Source organism: Lissotriton helveticus, chromosome 2_1 (genome assembly GCF_964261635.1).
Source record: "Lissotriton helveticus chromosome 2_1, aLisHel1.1, whole genome shotgun sequence".
Taxonomy (NCBI): domain Eukaryota; kingdom Metazoa; phylum Chordata; class Amphibia; order Caudata; family Salamandridae; genus Lissotriton; species Lissotriton helveticus.
This window is the reverse complement of record NC_136059.1, coordinates 238294647-238310858: the sequence shown is the minus strand read 5'-3', so window position 1 is coordinate 238310858 and position 16212 is coordinate 238294647.

The following is a 16212-nucleotide window of genomic DNA, read 5'->3' as shown; positions in this document are numbered from 1 at the left end:
AACGAAAAGAGTACAAAACATTTACCTTATAATTGTCGTTAACTTAGTCACTTGTTATTTTTATACTTTCAATCTGTGAAAGAGAGAACAAACATTTGAAACATATTAAAACATGTATTTAAAAATTAGAAAAGACAAGGGAAAAGATTGAAGGACAAACAGTTTTTCAACAACTTTGACACTTACAGAAGCCTCTGCTTCTCCATGCCCCTACACAGTCCTAAAAATATACATTTTAAACTAACAGTATCTTGATGCAGATGAAGTGAGTAAGCATGGGCGTAAAATCCGCTCCGCTCGCGGATTTTTCGGATTTTCGGCAAATCCGCAATCCGCGAACGCTCGCGAATTTGTCGAAAATCCGTGAATCCGCTCGCGGCGGATTTTTTGCTTGGTTGCGGCGCGCGGCGTGGTGCACGGCGTTCACTTTCCGTCATTTTAGCGTTTGCCGAGTTGTTTTTCTTTGCGAGTGACGCGCCATTTTAGATCTTGCTGCGTGTTCCCGCGGGAGTTTGTCGCCCGCGAATACGTACTCGCGGCTTGCCACCTTGCACAGCACACCTCGCGAGAGTTCGCAATTGCGAACATGTAGTTGCGGCGGAAAGGAACAATCTCGCACTTGCGAAATAGAGATTTTGCAATTTCGCACAAGAAAATCACCAGCAAACAGGATAAACCTTCAGAAAATTATGATTTTTATCAGAATCACTCCTCAGGTTGACATTTGCATGGCCTTTTTTTTTGCAAGGAGTCCATTTTGGGGGGGGGGGGAGGAAGGAAGTGCCCCACAGTCTCCAACTTCCTGTTCCTGTCCAGCAGGCTCCTCCCAGTGCTTTGTCCATCTCCTGGTCACTTTCATTTGGATCTGGAGCTGGAAGGATTACTTTTTGTGGGTGCTGCTGGATATTTGGATTTGAGGCCTTTTTGACTGTCTTTGGATCACTTTTGGATTAGAAATCAACTTTCACAAGTAAGTTTGTTTGGGGCATTACAGTTGCTGCAAGTACAATTTTGGAACTTTTTCAGAAAATTAAATAAATTATATTGTGGGTAGCCACAGTATCCAGTAGGACCAGGGTTGGTTATGGGTGCATGATACAACTGTTTTGTTGAATTTAAACACCATTGAGGCCATGGATGGGCTGGGATTGTGCAGATTTTATTGTTTTTTGTCGTTTTTTTGGGCCTGCTGGTGTGGCCCTTTGCCCAGGGGTGGTGAGTGTTGCATGGGCCTAGTCTTTCTGTGGGGTGTCTTCTTGAATTTAAACATAATTGAGGCCATGGATGGGCTGGGATTGTGCTTATTTTATTGTTTTTTGTCGTTTTTGGGGGGCTGCTGGTGTGGCCTTTTGCTTGCCCAGGGGTGGTGGTGGTGCATGGACTGAGTGTGCCTGTGGTGTTGTCTCACTCTCTTTGATGTAAACATCATGGATGGCATTGGATTGTGGTGATTTCTGGCTGTTTTTCTGTTTTTTGGGGGTGTACTGTTGATGTGGTCTGGCCATGTGGGTGGTGGTGGTGGCCATCTTGAGTGCTGGCTGGTACAGGCAACATGTGCTTGGGGTGTAAGGGGGCCATTTTGAGGAGAGGCAGTGTCTGAGGCCTGCACTTATTTTGCCTACTTTTCATCCCTTATGCCCAGGGGTAGTGAGTGTTGCATGGGCCTAGTGTTTCTGTGGGGTGTCTTCTTGAATTTAAACATAATTGAGGCCATGGATGGGCTGGGATTGTGCTTATTTTATTGTTTTTTGTCGTTTTTGGGGGGCTGCTGGTGTGGCCTTTTGCTTGCCCAGGGGTGGTGGTGGTGCATGGACTGAGTGTGCCTGTGGTGTTGTCTCACTCTCTTTGATGTAAACATCATGGATGGCATTGGATTGTGGTGATTTCTGGCTGTTTTTCTGTTTTTTGGGGGTGTACTGTTGATGTGGTCTGGCCATGTGGGTGGTGGTGGTGGCCATCTTGAGTGCTGGCTGGTACAGGCAACATGTGCTTGGGGTGTAAGGGGGCCATTTTGAGGAGAGGCAGTGTCTGAGGCCTGCACTTATTTTGCCTACTTTTCATCCCTTATGCCCAGGGGTAGTGAGTGTTGCATGGGCCTAGTGTTTCTGAGGGGTGTCTTCTTGAATTTAAACACCATTGAGGCCATGGATGGGCTGGGATTGTGCAGATTTTATTGTTTTTTGTCGTTTTTTTGGGCCTGCTGGTGTGGCCCTTTGCCCAGGGGTGGTGAGTGTTGCATGGGCCTAGTCTTTCTGTGGGGTGTCTTCTTGAATTTAAACACCATTGAGGCCATGGATGGGCTGGGATTGTGCAGATTTTATTGTTTTTTGTCGTTTTTTTGGGCCTGCTGGTGTGGCCCTTTGCCCAGGGGTGGTGAGTGTTGCATGGGCCTAGTCTTTCTGTGGGGTGTCTTCTTGAATTTAAACACCATTGAGGCCATGGATGGGCTGGGATTGTGCAGATTTTATTGTTTTTTGTCGTTTTTTTGGGCCTGCTGGTGTGGCCCTTTGCCCAGGGGTGGTGAGTGTTGCATGGACTGAGTGTGCCTGTGGTGTTGTCTCACTCTTTTTGATGTAAACATCATGGATGGCATTGGATTGTGGTGATTTCTGGCTGTTTTTCTGTTTTTTGGGGGTGTACTGTTGATGTGGACTGGCCATGTGGGTGGTGGTGGTGGCCATCTTGAGTGCTGGCTGGTACAGGCAACATGTGCTTGGGGTGTAAGGGGGCCATTTTGAGGAGAGGCAGTGTCTGAGGCCTGCACTTATTTTGCCTACTTTTCATCCCTTATGCCCAGGGGTAGTGAGTGTTGCATGGGCCTAGTGTTTCTGAGGGGTGTCTTCTTGAATTTAAACACCATTGAGGTCATGGATGGACTGGGAATGTGCAGATTTTATTGGTTTTTGTCGTTTTTTTGGGCCTGCTGGTGTGGCCCTTTGCCCAGGGGTGGTGAGTGTTGCATGGGCCTAGTCTTTCTGTGGGGTGTCTTCTTGAATTTAAACACCATTGAGGCCATGGATGGGCTGGGATTGTGCAGATTTTATTGTTTTTTGTCGTTTTTTTGGGCCTGCTGGTGTGGCCCTTTGCCCAGGGGTGGTGAGTGTTGCATGGGCCTAGTCTTTCTGTGGGGTGTCTTCTTGAATTTAAACATAATTGAGGCCATGGATGGGCTGGGATTGTGCTTATTTTATTGTTTTTTGTCGTTTTTGGGGGGCTGCTGGTGTGGCCTTTTGCTTGCCCAGGGGTGGTGGTGGTGCATGGACTGAGTGTGCCTGTGGTGTTGTCTCACTCTCTTTGATGTAAACATCATGGATGGCATTGGATTGTGGTGATTTCTGGCTGTTTTTCTGTTTTTTGGGGGTGTACTGTTGATGTGGACGGGCCATGTGGGTGGTGGTGGTGGCCATCTTGAGTGCTGGCTGGTACAGGCAGCAACATGTGCTTGGGGTGTAAGGGGGCCATTTTGAGGAGAGGCAGTGTCTGAGGCCTGCACTTATTTTGCCTACTTTTCATCCCTTATGCCCAGGGGTAGTGAGTGTTGCATGGGCCTAGTGTTTCTGAGGGGTGTCTTCTTGAATTTAAACACCATTGAGGTCATGGATGGACTGGGAATGTGCAGATTTTATTGGTTTTTGTCGTTTTTTTGGGCCTGCTGGTGTGGCCCTTTGCCCAGGGGTGGTGAGTGTTGCATGGGCCTAGTCTTTCTGTGGGGTGTCTTCTTGAATTTAAACACCATTGAGGCCATGGATGGGCTGGGATTGTGCAGATTTTATTGTTTTTTTGTCGTTTTTTTGGGCCTGCTGGTGTGGCCCTTTGCCCAGGGGTGGTGAGTGTTGCATGGGCCTAGTCTTTCTGTGGGGTGTCTTCTTGAATTTAAACATAATTGAGGCCATGGATGGGCTGGGATTGTGCTTATTTTATTTTTTTTTTGTCGTTTTTGGGGGGCTGCTGGTGTGGCCTTTTGCTTGCCCAGGGGTGGTGGTGGTGCATGGACTGAGTGTGCCTGTGGTGTTGTCTCACTCTCTTTGATGTAAACATCATGGATGGCATTGGATTGTGGTGATTTCTGGCTGTTTTTCTGTTTTTTGGGGGTGTACTGTTGATGTGGACTGGCCATGTGGGTGGTGGTGGTGGCCATCTTGAGTGCTGGCTGGTACAGGCAGCAACATGTGCTTGGGGTGTAAGGGGGCCATTTTGAGGAGAGGCAGTGTCTGAGGCCTGCACTTATTTTGCCTACTTTTCATCCCTTATGCCCAGGGGTAGTGAGTGTTGCATACTTGCATGTCCCTAGTCTTTCTGTGGGGTGTCTTCAATGTAAACATCATGGATGGCATGGGATTGTGCTCATTTTTCTGTGTTTTGTCGATTTTTTGGGGTGTATAACTGAACTGATGTTCCTCTGTCTTCCATTGCTTTTAGGTGCACAAGAAGACTCAATAGAACCACCAGTGCCAGGAAGAAGTCCTGCAGCGGTGTGTGCAGCATAACGTCACGCGACGTCACGTCTGGACACAGAACCCTCTGCAACTCGTGCAACTGCTGCCTGCTGACCTGCTCTGAAGAAGATGGCCCCAAAAAAAGTAACCCGTAGCTCCTCTAGCAAGAAAGGTGCCAGTAAGGAGCAGAAGAAGCAAGTTACCAAGGACACTGGTGTGCCGCCCGCCCCTTTTTTTGTGAGTAAAAAAAAAAGTATGCCTGCAGCAGCTGCAGCGGGATCTGCTGGGGACCAAGCTGGCAGCAGCACCCCCGCTCCATTGGGCTCAGTGCCACCACCACCACCACGCCAACTTAAGTCCAAGCCCTTGAGTGCTGCAGAGGCAGCCAGTATACTTCTTCAATCACCATCGACCAGTGATGTTGGCTCATCGCAAGAAAGCAGCAGCAATGTCCCTCAATCAACACAGGTTGTTGTAGCTCATCTGACGAGTGTTGAACAACCACAGCGGCAACAACAATCACATGTGCAAGTACAAGCCCAAGTACATGTGGAAGGAGAGGCAGCGCAAGGAGATGCGCATGCAGAGGTGCATGGAGGGTCACAACAAGTGCCCACAATAGTTGTTCCTCCCGAAGTAGGGGCACATCAGGAAATCGACAATCAAGGCGAGGTATCATTTGAGGAAGCCACTCCTCCTGATGATCCTTCATTGTCTTCCACAACCCTAGCAAGGAAGAGATCAAGGGTGGTGTCTACATCCTCTTCAAGCACACCTCCTTCTGATGATACGGATCAAACTTGGGAACCAGCACCACAGCCGTCTGAGAGTGAGGCACACCATGATCCAACAAAGGTACTTAAGCGTAAAAGGAAGCTCGTCCAAAGTCTCAGACTTATGGAGTGTGATGAGGCTCAACAAGAAGTGGCGGATACTGCTGCTGATGAAGACTCTGCCAACGACGACCCAGTCATCATAAAGGTCACTGCAGCCCCAGCGGGCATGCAGCAAACAGACATTTTGACCCTAGCCCGAAGAGCTGCTGCGCGTGATGATGATGATGATGATGTTGTCGATGAGGAGGCAGTGGAAACACCACAATCATTGGAGTTAAGTAGTACACCAACTCGTCCCGCTTCCATATTTCTTTCTGGCAAGAAGAGACCTGCGTCAACCTCGACCTTAATTAGTGGCGGTGAAAGTGGAAAACGTACAAAAGTTGGCCAATCCAGATCCTCCACTTCATCTGGCATTAGCTTCATGACCACCACCACCACCAGTATCGCCGCCTCCTCCAGGTCCCACAGACACTTCAAGTCCCCAGTTTGGGACTTCTTTACTGTTTGTCCCAAAAATCCAAGGTTTGCCATTTGTACCCTTTGTAAGCTTGCAGTTAGTCGTGGTAAGCCAGGTAGCAACTATGGTACCGGCGGCCAGAGTGGTCATCTTGACAGAAAGCACGGTGTCCAATGGTTTGCGCACCTAGCTGCGATCAAGAAAGGCCAAAATCAAGGAAACGTTGATGTTTCATCTGATGTTGACGAGCAGGAAGAAGACGTGTCAAACACTTCCCTTACACCCAGTACCCCTCTCAGCAGCACACCCAATGTGAGGCACACTAAGAGTGTTGGAGCGAGTGAGACACCAACGCACAAAAGTTCACCAGCGAGCAAAATTGGGTCAACGAAGTCATTATCAGCCCGTAAATGCTTGGTCCAGGCCAACATTAGAACAATGCTTACTTCAGACGTGCCATATGAACGCAACCACCCACTGACGCGTCTGTATAACACTAAGCTGGCTAAAATGCTAGCTGTGGACCTTCTACCTTTTTCTTTTGTAGAAGCGGTAGGTTTTCTTGAATTAGTTGCAACGCTCTGCCCTAAATGGAAGGTTCCGAGCCGGTTCTATTTTGCCAGAGTTGCGGTTCCAGCACTACATGAAGATGTGCTGCAGGCGATTGGGGCAGCTTTGCAGAAGAGTGCTGTTCACACAATACATCTGACAACAGACATGTGGACCAGTGGCCCAGGCGATGATTACATGTGCATCACTGCACACTGGGTCTCTTTTTCAGGTGTTATAGCAAAGCTAAACGCAGGTGTTGACCCGGACCAAGTTTTCAAAGCTGCTCGGAAACATGCAACACTAGCCATGTTTGCCTTGGAGAAAAGTCACACAGCAGAAAACCTTTTGGAAGAGTTTGACAAAAAGGTGTTGTCAATGCTATCCCCCCTAAAACGCAAGATTGGTTATGTTTCCACGGATAATGGCGCCAATGTAGTTAAGGCCATGTCACAGGGTCACCATGTTAGAGTGCCGTGTTTGGCGCACTGTATCAACCTGGTAGTTCAAAAATTCTTGAGTGATAAAGAGAGTCCAGCGTTCGAGGTAATGGCCACCTGCCGCAAAATGTGCAACCATTTCAGCCATTCTTTTAAGGCCCGGAAGCATCTGCGGAGACTGCTACTTCAACGTGGAATGCCAGTGAAAGCACTCATCCAGGAGGTGGCAACACGTTGGAACTCAACCTTCTACATGCTTGAGCGTCTGCATGAGCAGTATACGGTACTCGATCACTATTTCTTGACAGAGGCTACATCTCAGAAGGAGGACCTGCGGATGAGTAAGGCGCAATGGGCCATAGTTAAAAGCCTGACAGACATGCTTCGTCCTTTTGAGTTCTTCACGCGTGCAGTCAGCCAGGAGGACTGTAATTTGGGAAAAGCTATCCCATTGTTGTGCATACTGGAGCACCAACTGATGGCGGTTTCTTCTGAGTTTGAAAAAGATGAAAAAAAAAAAAACCATTTCATTTTGTCTGAGAAATTATTACATCGCCTACGTGGTGATGAACGTCTTAAAAACATCAACTCAGATCAGCATTACATTTGTGCTACTATTCTGGATCCACGCTACAAAAAGGCGCTGGCAGACAACGCATTCTTTCCTTTCGCTGATGCAGATGTTCAAAAGTACAAACATTGGTTAGCCTGGTCAGCCAAGAGGTTTGAAAAAGAACGGCAGGTTATTGAAGGAGAAGCCAGTACATCAGCATCAGCATCAGCAGGCCATCCGCAGTCACAAGAATCCACTTCTGCACCTGTGGCTGGGGCACAAGTGACCTCTCAGCCGTTAAAGACACCGGCAACTGGATCATCTGCACCACACACAATGACAACACTAACAGTGGCTGGGGAGGAGGATTGGCTAAGTTTGATGGGGTATGGTTCTCTAAAAAATGTCACAGGCACAGCAAAAAGTAAGCAAAGTGGAGGAACAGTTGATGACCTTGAGTCGATGGTGCAGGACTATCTGAATGACTCAACAGTGGTCTTTCTTAATGAGGAGCCATTGCAGTATTGGCATGGCAAAAAACAATTGTGGCCACAGCTCTACAACCTGGCTATAAACTATTTGTCTTGCCCACTCGCAAGTGTGTCTTCTGAACGTGTTTTCAGTGCTGCTGGTGGCATTGTAACTGCCAAACGGAGCCGCCTATCGCCCAAAAATGTGGAGCGGCTGACAATGATCAAGATGAATCAGCACCTCATACCACCAGATTACAAAGTGCGAGAAAGCACGCCACATGAAGACGATGAGGACAGCAACGTAGATGAGGGGATTTTTTCTCTGTTCGGTGCCACTGACCTCATCCAGCCTGAATTCGCAGAGTATGATGACGAAATCTTGTTCTTATTCCCTGACACCGAGCCCTGAAAATGAGACAATCAATCAAGAACTTTCTTTTTCGTCCTTATTCACTTTTATTCCTGTGTGCTTTGTGTCTCTCTTTCTTTGTTTTGCACAGTTAATTTAATTCAAACTTTAATCACCTAATCCCAAAAAGAAGACCATCATCAGAACTGTCTTCACTTGTTTGCTTATTGATTTGAAGGTGCCGCAGTCTACATTCCTCAGGTTCACAAGTTCTGAAGAACATGCTCCTCTATCCTCCTCCTCCAGACTGCGATTTCCCTCCAAGCAGAGTGCTGGATTACGCACAATGAAGAAAGACTCAGCACTTGTGGGGGTGTTGTACTTCTTTGCGGGTGAGTTGACGGTTTTGGGCCCATTGCTGTGAAGCTCTAATAATGGACAAAAGTGTTTTGGACCAAATATGAGGTGAAAATTTCTTGCCGTTTTTGCTGACTTGCTTGCCTTTGAGGTGCTCTTTGGCGGGGTTCCGGGGGTTTGTGTGTAATTTTTGGTGTCTGTCGAAGCACTGCTGCGACAGTCTAATCTTGATTGCATTTGCTTTTCAGGAAATCCGTGGTGGAAAACAGGAGTTATGATGATTGATGATGACCTAGCTGCACAGCGCGTTACTTTGGACCGAAGGCCGAGAGATATTGTAAGTATGAGATTTAGCTTTTTCGCTGTTTGGGGGTGTTGTCGGGTGTTTTTTTGCGGGTGGGTTGGCGCCGGCGGGTCTTGCCTGGGGCATTCCTGGGAAGGTCTAATACCGGATACAAGTATTTTGGACAAAATCCATAAGGAACAGCCTTTTTTTTGCCATTTCTTCAGACATCTTGCTCAATGTAGCTTTTGGGGGGCTTCCTGCTGTTCGTGGGTGGGTTGCGGCCGGGGTCTCTGTCGAAGCACTGCTGCGACAGTCTAATCTTGATTGCATTTGCTTTTCAGGAAATCCGTGGTGGAAAACAGGAGTTATGATGATTGATGATGATGACGACCTAGCTGCACAGCGCCGCGTTTGGACCGAAGGCCGAGAGACATTGTAAGTATGAGATTTAGCTTTTTCGCTGTTTGGTGGTGTTGTGTCGCGTGTTTTTTTGCGGGTGGGTTGGCGCCGGCGGGTCTTGCCTGGGGCTTTCCTGGGAAGGTCTAATACCGGATACAAGTGTTTTGGACAAAATCCATAAGGAACAGCCTTTTTTTTGCCATTTCTTCAGACATCTTGCTCAATGTAGCGTTTTGGGGGGCTTCCTGCTGTTCGTGGGTGGGTTGCGGCCGGGGTCTCTGTCGAAGCACTGCTGCGACAGTCTAATCTTGATTGCATTTGCTTTTCAGGAAATCCGTGGTGGAAAACAGGAGTTATGATGATTGATGATGATGATGACGACCTAGCTGCACAGCGCCGCGTTTGGACCGAAGGCCGAGAGACATTGTAAGTATGAGATTTAGCTTTTTCGCTGTTTGGTGGTGTTGTGTCGGGTGTTTTTTTGCGGGTGGGTTGGCGGGTCTTGCCTGGGGCATTCCTGGGAAGGTCTAATACCGGCTAGAAGTTAGTTGGACAAAATCCATAAGGAAACACCAGTTTTGGCACTTTGTAAGTTAGGGTTCGTTAGGGTTAGCCCTAGCAGCAGGATTGCATGTGTTTAGGGGGGTTCTATTGCAACGCGGTTCTGTTGTTGTAGAGCACTGTTGGAGCGATGCTGGCTATGGATACTTTTGCTTGCAGGCAAGTGGTTTGAATACAATCCACGGTCTGTATTTGGGTCTACTGTTACTTTCAAAGTACGTTTTGTAACCATTTTTCTGCTAGGCATCATCAAAGTGTGACTTTTTGAACCACACAGCGTACATACCTTTTATTTATTTATCAGTGGTATTGTAATAGCACTTCCTGTTTTCCGTTCAATAATTACAGGCCGGGTTTCAGTCAACATCCGCCAGGCAGGCAGTGGACAGGGTGTCTCTTCTGTCAGTGGTCACCACCACATTGATGGACGAAGCGTCAGCTGGAATGGAGGAGTGCCGCCAATAAGAGGAATTGTTTGCTGCATGCAACTTACTTACCAATTTCAACAGGACAACTCCAACAACATACGCAATACAGATACAGTATCCATTGTTGTCTTTTATTCTATGAGTGTGACCGCATGTGCTTACCTTTACTTTGTAACCAAAGATTGTCTGTAAACTCTGTATCTTCAATTATTGTTTGTCCATGCTCTGCTTTTTTTTTCTTCTCTCAACAAAACCTACCCAAAAAGAAACCCCCATTCCCATCCATTTTACAAACCCTAACCCTCTTCCCCCGGGCTGTGTTGTTTTGCTTGATGTCTGACTAAAATGACATCAATAATTCCACACACTTGCTGGGGAGGATAAGGTGATAGCAGCAACAGGCTGGTGAAGGAATACGAGGATATCTTCTAGACTTACTCAGCTTCAGTACTATATCTTCTAGTAGTAGTAGCCAATGTCAAATAAATTCAACGCAAGTACTAGTTATACTTGCAATACTTTACCATTTGTTAGGCTACATTATGGCACTGTTCTAGTGTACTGTCACCTGCTATTTTCTCGATCGTACCGTAACCGTTGTAATGCTACAGTAAGGAGTACAAACAAGGTTTCGTTTTCTTTTTTTCCATAGGCATGCAACTGCCACTGTGTCACACCACTAGTAACACCGCAATGAGGAAATGTCACCCGCCCAGGAATGACAACGTTAATCCCCATTTCACCTGGAGCCAGCCCTGGGCCTAGCCCTAATTTCTAACACAAATTACAGGTAAGATAAGCGTTTGGTGGGAGGTAGTATAATGGAGTATTATTTCGGAGTAGACAAGAGTTTGACGGTTGTACTACTAAAGTCCTACGACTGTTCAGGAAAACAAAGTTACTGTTACACCCCCGCCCCCCACCCACCAGACTGAAAAGCAGTAAAAAACAGGTATGGTCAGATAAAGTAGTTGAAAAATATATTTATTTATCCCTAACAAAATAATCTCCCTCACCCACCCTAACCCCAACGATTGTCTCTGAAACGTCCCAAAACGATCCCAACTCCCAAATCCCACCCCCCAAAAGTCTATAAAAAAAGGGCAAGGGACACTCCACTACTGGAGGGTGCTGGTGCTGGTGCATGATGCGGCATGGGCATCATACTCCTTGCGGAGGGTGGCAAGCTCGGAGCGGAGGCCCTTAACCAAGGTCTTATACCTCAGGACCTCCTGCTCCAGGTTGGACATGCGGACTCGTAGGCGGTGTTGGCGTTCCTTGCAGCTCCTGTGGGGGGCAGCTGGTGTTTCCGGTGCTTGGCGGTGGCGGTCGGCTTTCTTAGCCCGGCTCGGTCCCGCTGGTTTAGTCACGGAGGAGGATGCAGTCGAAGATGTTGCCCCGCTCGACTGCGTGTCCTCCTCCTCCTCCAGGGCCACCAGCCGCCGATACTCGGCGACTGTGGCCTCCAGCCTCCGTTGCCGGGCCAATCTAGCCTGCTCCCTCCTTGTTGTTGATTTGGAAGAAGGAGCAACTATATGAAGAAAGAAAGACATAGTCTGTAACCAATGCTCCTTATTAATAACACAAAGTGATTGAGCCGAAAGTTGGGTCACAGAGTACAAGTAGCAAATTGAAAGCACAGTACATAACTATTGAGGACAGTATCTATGTAACCCTCCCACTTCTGCATCCTTGCTCTAACAGTAGTGGTAGTTTAATGAACTAATTCTACGACCACTATGGACTTCCATTACAGTCGACTATGACAGTACACCAGTCTTATTCTTCTTCTTCTCTCTTGTTTAGGGAAATGGGTACGTTATCTTATGCAAGCCGGCAGAATGACATGGACACAGCACAGTGAAGTTGCACCCGAGAAAAAAAGTTGCACACCATGATGATGGAGACAGACTTGCGTTACTGTACCGGTCCAGTACATGCAGGTGGTGAAGCTATTACTTTTCTATTACGGGTGGCACTGAGAATACTCTGTTACAAGGGCTACTGCTTAATTAATTTACCTTTCACCCTACAGTGCAAATGAGTACTAGAAAAGGAAACTGAAGAAGCTAACTAATTTGATTATCTATCACTTCACATGGGACGTATTTAATGACAGATGAGATGACTTTAGGTGCTTTGCTTAATATTGAGTGAACACAGTGATACACCCACACATGAATGACGTACTACAAGTAAACTAAAGTTATTAAGAGAGGTACGGAGTGTCCACCGTAATAACCAGATATATGCTGTGAATGCAAACGCAATACAAAGTACTGCTACTATTCATGGAAGTATTGGACACATTTACAATTTCTTTTCCTTGCCTTCCCTGCACTGGGACGGACGTGCGGGTGCGGTGGTACATGCTCTTCAAGGTAACACTTACTTCACCTGGCGACCATCTACTCTCTCTAGATACACATTTGCTATGTAAGAGTCAGAGAATACCATGCTCCAGGCATCCATTCATTCAAAGTATACGCACACATACAGTTTCTGTTTCACCCACCCAGGCTGCTGTCCTTCCACCCATCCTTGCTTCATCATTGACCCAGCCATGCACCATACCATATTCTTTCCTTCCCAGCCACCTCTGGGTCCAAGCAAACACATATCGTTCTTCTTTGCCAGCCATCATACAAGTTCGCGTCCCACTTACTTACACCCTTCTTTCGCTTTTCGTTCATCCCATCCATCACGTTCGTCTAAGAACTTATTGGGATTCTTCTCACCAAAAACTTCACAGCTAAGTCGAAGTACATTTCGAGGAGGCTACTACCTGGTTGATTTGTAATTGTAATACACCCGTGCAGAAAGCACACTATGCAGTCTTCAATCTCAATAAGTAAGGAATATATAGCTTACCTGTTTCCGCCACCACCGTTTGATCCCCCACAGGAACGGCCACCAGCTCTTCTACCGCCGCATCCTCCCCAGAGGCCTCCGAGTCCAAGTCCAACACATCAGCCACCTCCGCGCTGGCCCCGTCACCAGATGTTACACCTACAAAGTACATTTAAGAAAGTTAGAATACACCACTCACTACTATATAATATTTGGTCTAGGAGAAATGTTAAAAAAACAGAATACAATGTAATAATTTGTGACTGTCTACTCCATAGTAAAAATGTCCCATTTTCCAGGGAAGGCTGTTGTCTTGCTGCACTTTTATGCACAACTGATGAATGCTTGCTTTTGATTTTTAACACGCACCACTTTTTCTCCTAACAGACAGAAGCTTGACTCCTGAGTCCTAAGAACACGACCAGGATCAAGTTCAAAGTAGGTGAGAGTTCGGCTCGACCACAAGAAATGTGTCCAATTAATCGTCAGCACTAACCACTTTTCCGTTTACAGTTAAATAGTTTTATGACAAAGTAGATTTCAATAAATGTGTTTACTTTTAATAAAGCTTTTACACTTAAATAGACTCTGTGGTTTTTGTTCCTCTAGACTAGAGTGGATGAGCTAAAGGTTTTGGAATTTTTGCAAGCATGAGTGCCTCTGACACTTCTTGACTGTGCTGTGACTCCGTACTACTCTCTTGTCCTGCGTACGATAATCTAGAGATCATTGGGGATCTATAATCGGTGACTTCGGGAGCTGAATGACTCTGCCACACTATCTAGTCAGTAAGGAGACAGTGCATAGAGGTATTGCTGAATATAATGGGAGTCCAATGGAATTGCCAAATGTCCAATCTTAGTTAGCTACACAGACAGACTAATAAGAATAGTCTAGTAATACCACAGGGAGTCATCATATTCGAGGCAGGATAAGAATTTATATCCAGTCTACAAGAAGATCAAAGACGATTTAGAAAAAATCGAATGAGGAACGCTAGGAAAAAATAGGTACTGTTTAGTAAAATGTAAACTTACTGGGGCCAGCAAAGGAGCCCTCGCCTGCCCGATCCTGGCCTGCATCCTCAGCACCCTCCTCCTGTGTCCTCTTGCCCTTGGGGGGAGCTGATGTACAACATGAAAGAAAGAAAAACCATAAAACATGGATGAGATTTTTCAACCAAATCAAACATTTCAAAAGAACAATAACAACATATTTTGGAAAAATAGCAAATAGATAGACAACTATTCCACGGGATCTATCTCATGTGGTATACTACGTTATTCGTATTGCCTGATTTGCGGAACGTTGACTTAGAAAGTTCCTATGTAACTCAATAAACAGACTACTAAAGAGGTTTGCCTAGGCCTGGCACTGCAGGCAGTAGTGCACAACACGTGACAGACAAAGTCCATCCTGCTTGCAGATCAGTGAATACTCAAACTATCAATCCACCCGCCACCACCGCCACTATTTCTTCTGATAGCCATGTGACTGTCTAAAGGAAGGACACTGGACTTCAGTCTGTTGGGGCTGATTTATAAGTCCCTTGCGGAAGTTGCGACTGATTTTCCTCCATTGTTGCGTGCCTTTTCTGACGCAGCGGCAGAACAAAAGACTCGCCATGGTGTTGGTGCGGCGTATATATTAAAAAAAAAAACACATATGGGCATATGGGCGATGCATCACGTTGTAAAGCCCTGCGCCATCAGGGGGCGTTCCGGCGCAAGGGAGGGCGTACCTGCGCAGGAACGAATCCTAAAAGTGGCTGAGGGAAATCTACAAGATGTCAATCAGTCATTTTTATGACAATGATGCATGACTCAAACCCTGCGCGCTTGAAGCCGACGTACGGCTTGATGCAGCATTGGGGAGATAGGGTACCCCAGAGCATTGCTGGAGCTGCGCCATCGTTGGCACGCAACTCCAGCAATGCGCTGCCTTTACGGCACAGATGCGTAAGGCTTCTGTGACGTTTTGGGCCAATGGGTGGTGGTGGCATGGCACACAATTACTGCCGCATCCCTGCTACTTTGCAGGGATGCGCCGGTAATTGAAAATATGACCCTTACTGTCTAGCATTACGCAGTTCTTTTCTTTACAGTACACTGATACATAATTTCTCAGGCCAATGAAATGCTTCTGAACACAACATACAAAACAAAGAAGCATAGTAGCAAGCAAGGCTACTGAGAAGGAGAGCAGTGCACCTGAAAATGAAATGCATAGAAGATTTTGAAATATAATTTACCTCAATGTAATCGGCAGCATTATTGCTCTTGGTAAAGAACAAAGATTTGCAAATAACAGAGCAGGATAAAACAGAGTAGTAAATGTACTACTACTACTACTCACCAAGCCCGGGGACCTCTACGCCGAGCGCGTCCAGCAAGTCCCGCTCCCGGTCCATGACATCGGTCCAGCGGTGGGTGGCCTGGTTATATGTGCGCCGGACCCCAGAGATCTTGTACATGGCCCGGCACACCTTCTCCCACCGCTGGCGGCGCTCCCGGATGCCATAGCCGGTCGCGATCTTGCCGCCTCCCAGGATCGTCTTGGGGAGGCGGCGCTGGACATGGAAGATCAGTGCCGCCACTTCCTCCGCGCTAAAGATCTCCCTCGGGACCACTTGCTCCCCCCTTAAACGCCCGCACGGGAGCCGGGCACGGGGTGCGGGACCCTTCCCCTTCTCAGGGTGCTTCCCGGCTCCCTTTACCATGGTCTGGGCAGAAATAAACTTAAATGATAAAGAAGAAATAGAATAGTGAAGAAGAAAATAAAAGAGTTTAAAAAAGTAGTTTAAAAGTAACTAAAAGCTGCAGAAAACACAAAAATATAGAGCTAGAAAAATAGAGGGTTAGATAATAAGTAAAATTAGATCAAAAAAACTTCAAACAAGCAAAGGATGGCAGAGATTGAGAGAGGATAGAGAAAGCATGCCCAGAACCATAGCAATGAATGAGAAACAAGATGGCCGCGCCCGTTCACGACCGCGTGGGTAAGTTCGCGCGAGATTTTCCTTGCGAGTACGCGCGAACTTGTACTCGCGAGCAGCACACTTTGCGAGATTACACATAGCGGGCGGAAACGGAATTACGTCACGCCAACAAGATGGCCGCGCCCGTGTACGACCGATAGGGTAACTTGGCAAACGAATAGCTAGAAGCGCCTCGCGAACACGCGCAAGATCACGCGAACATACACGTCGCAACAAAAACAATTTTGTATTCGCACG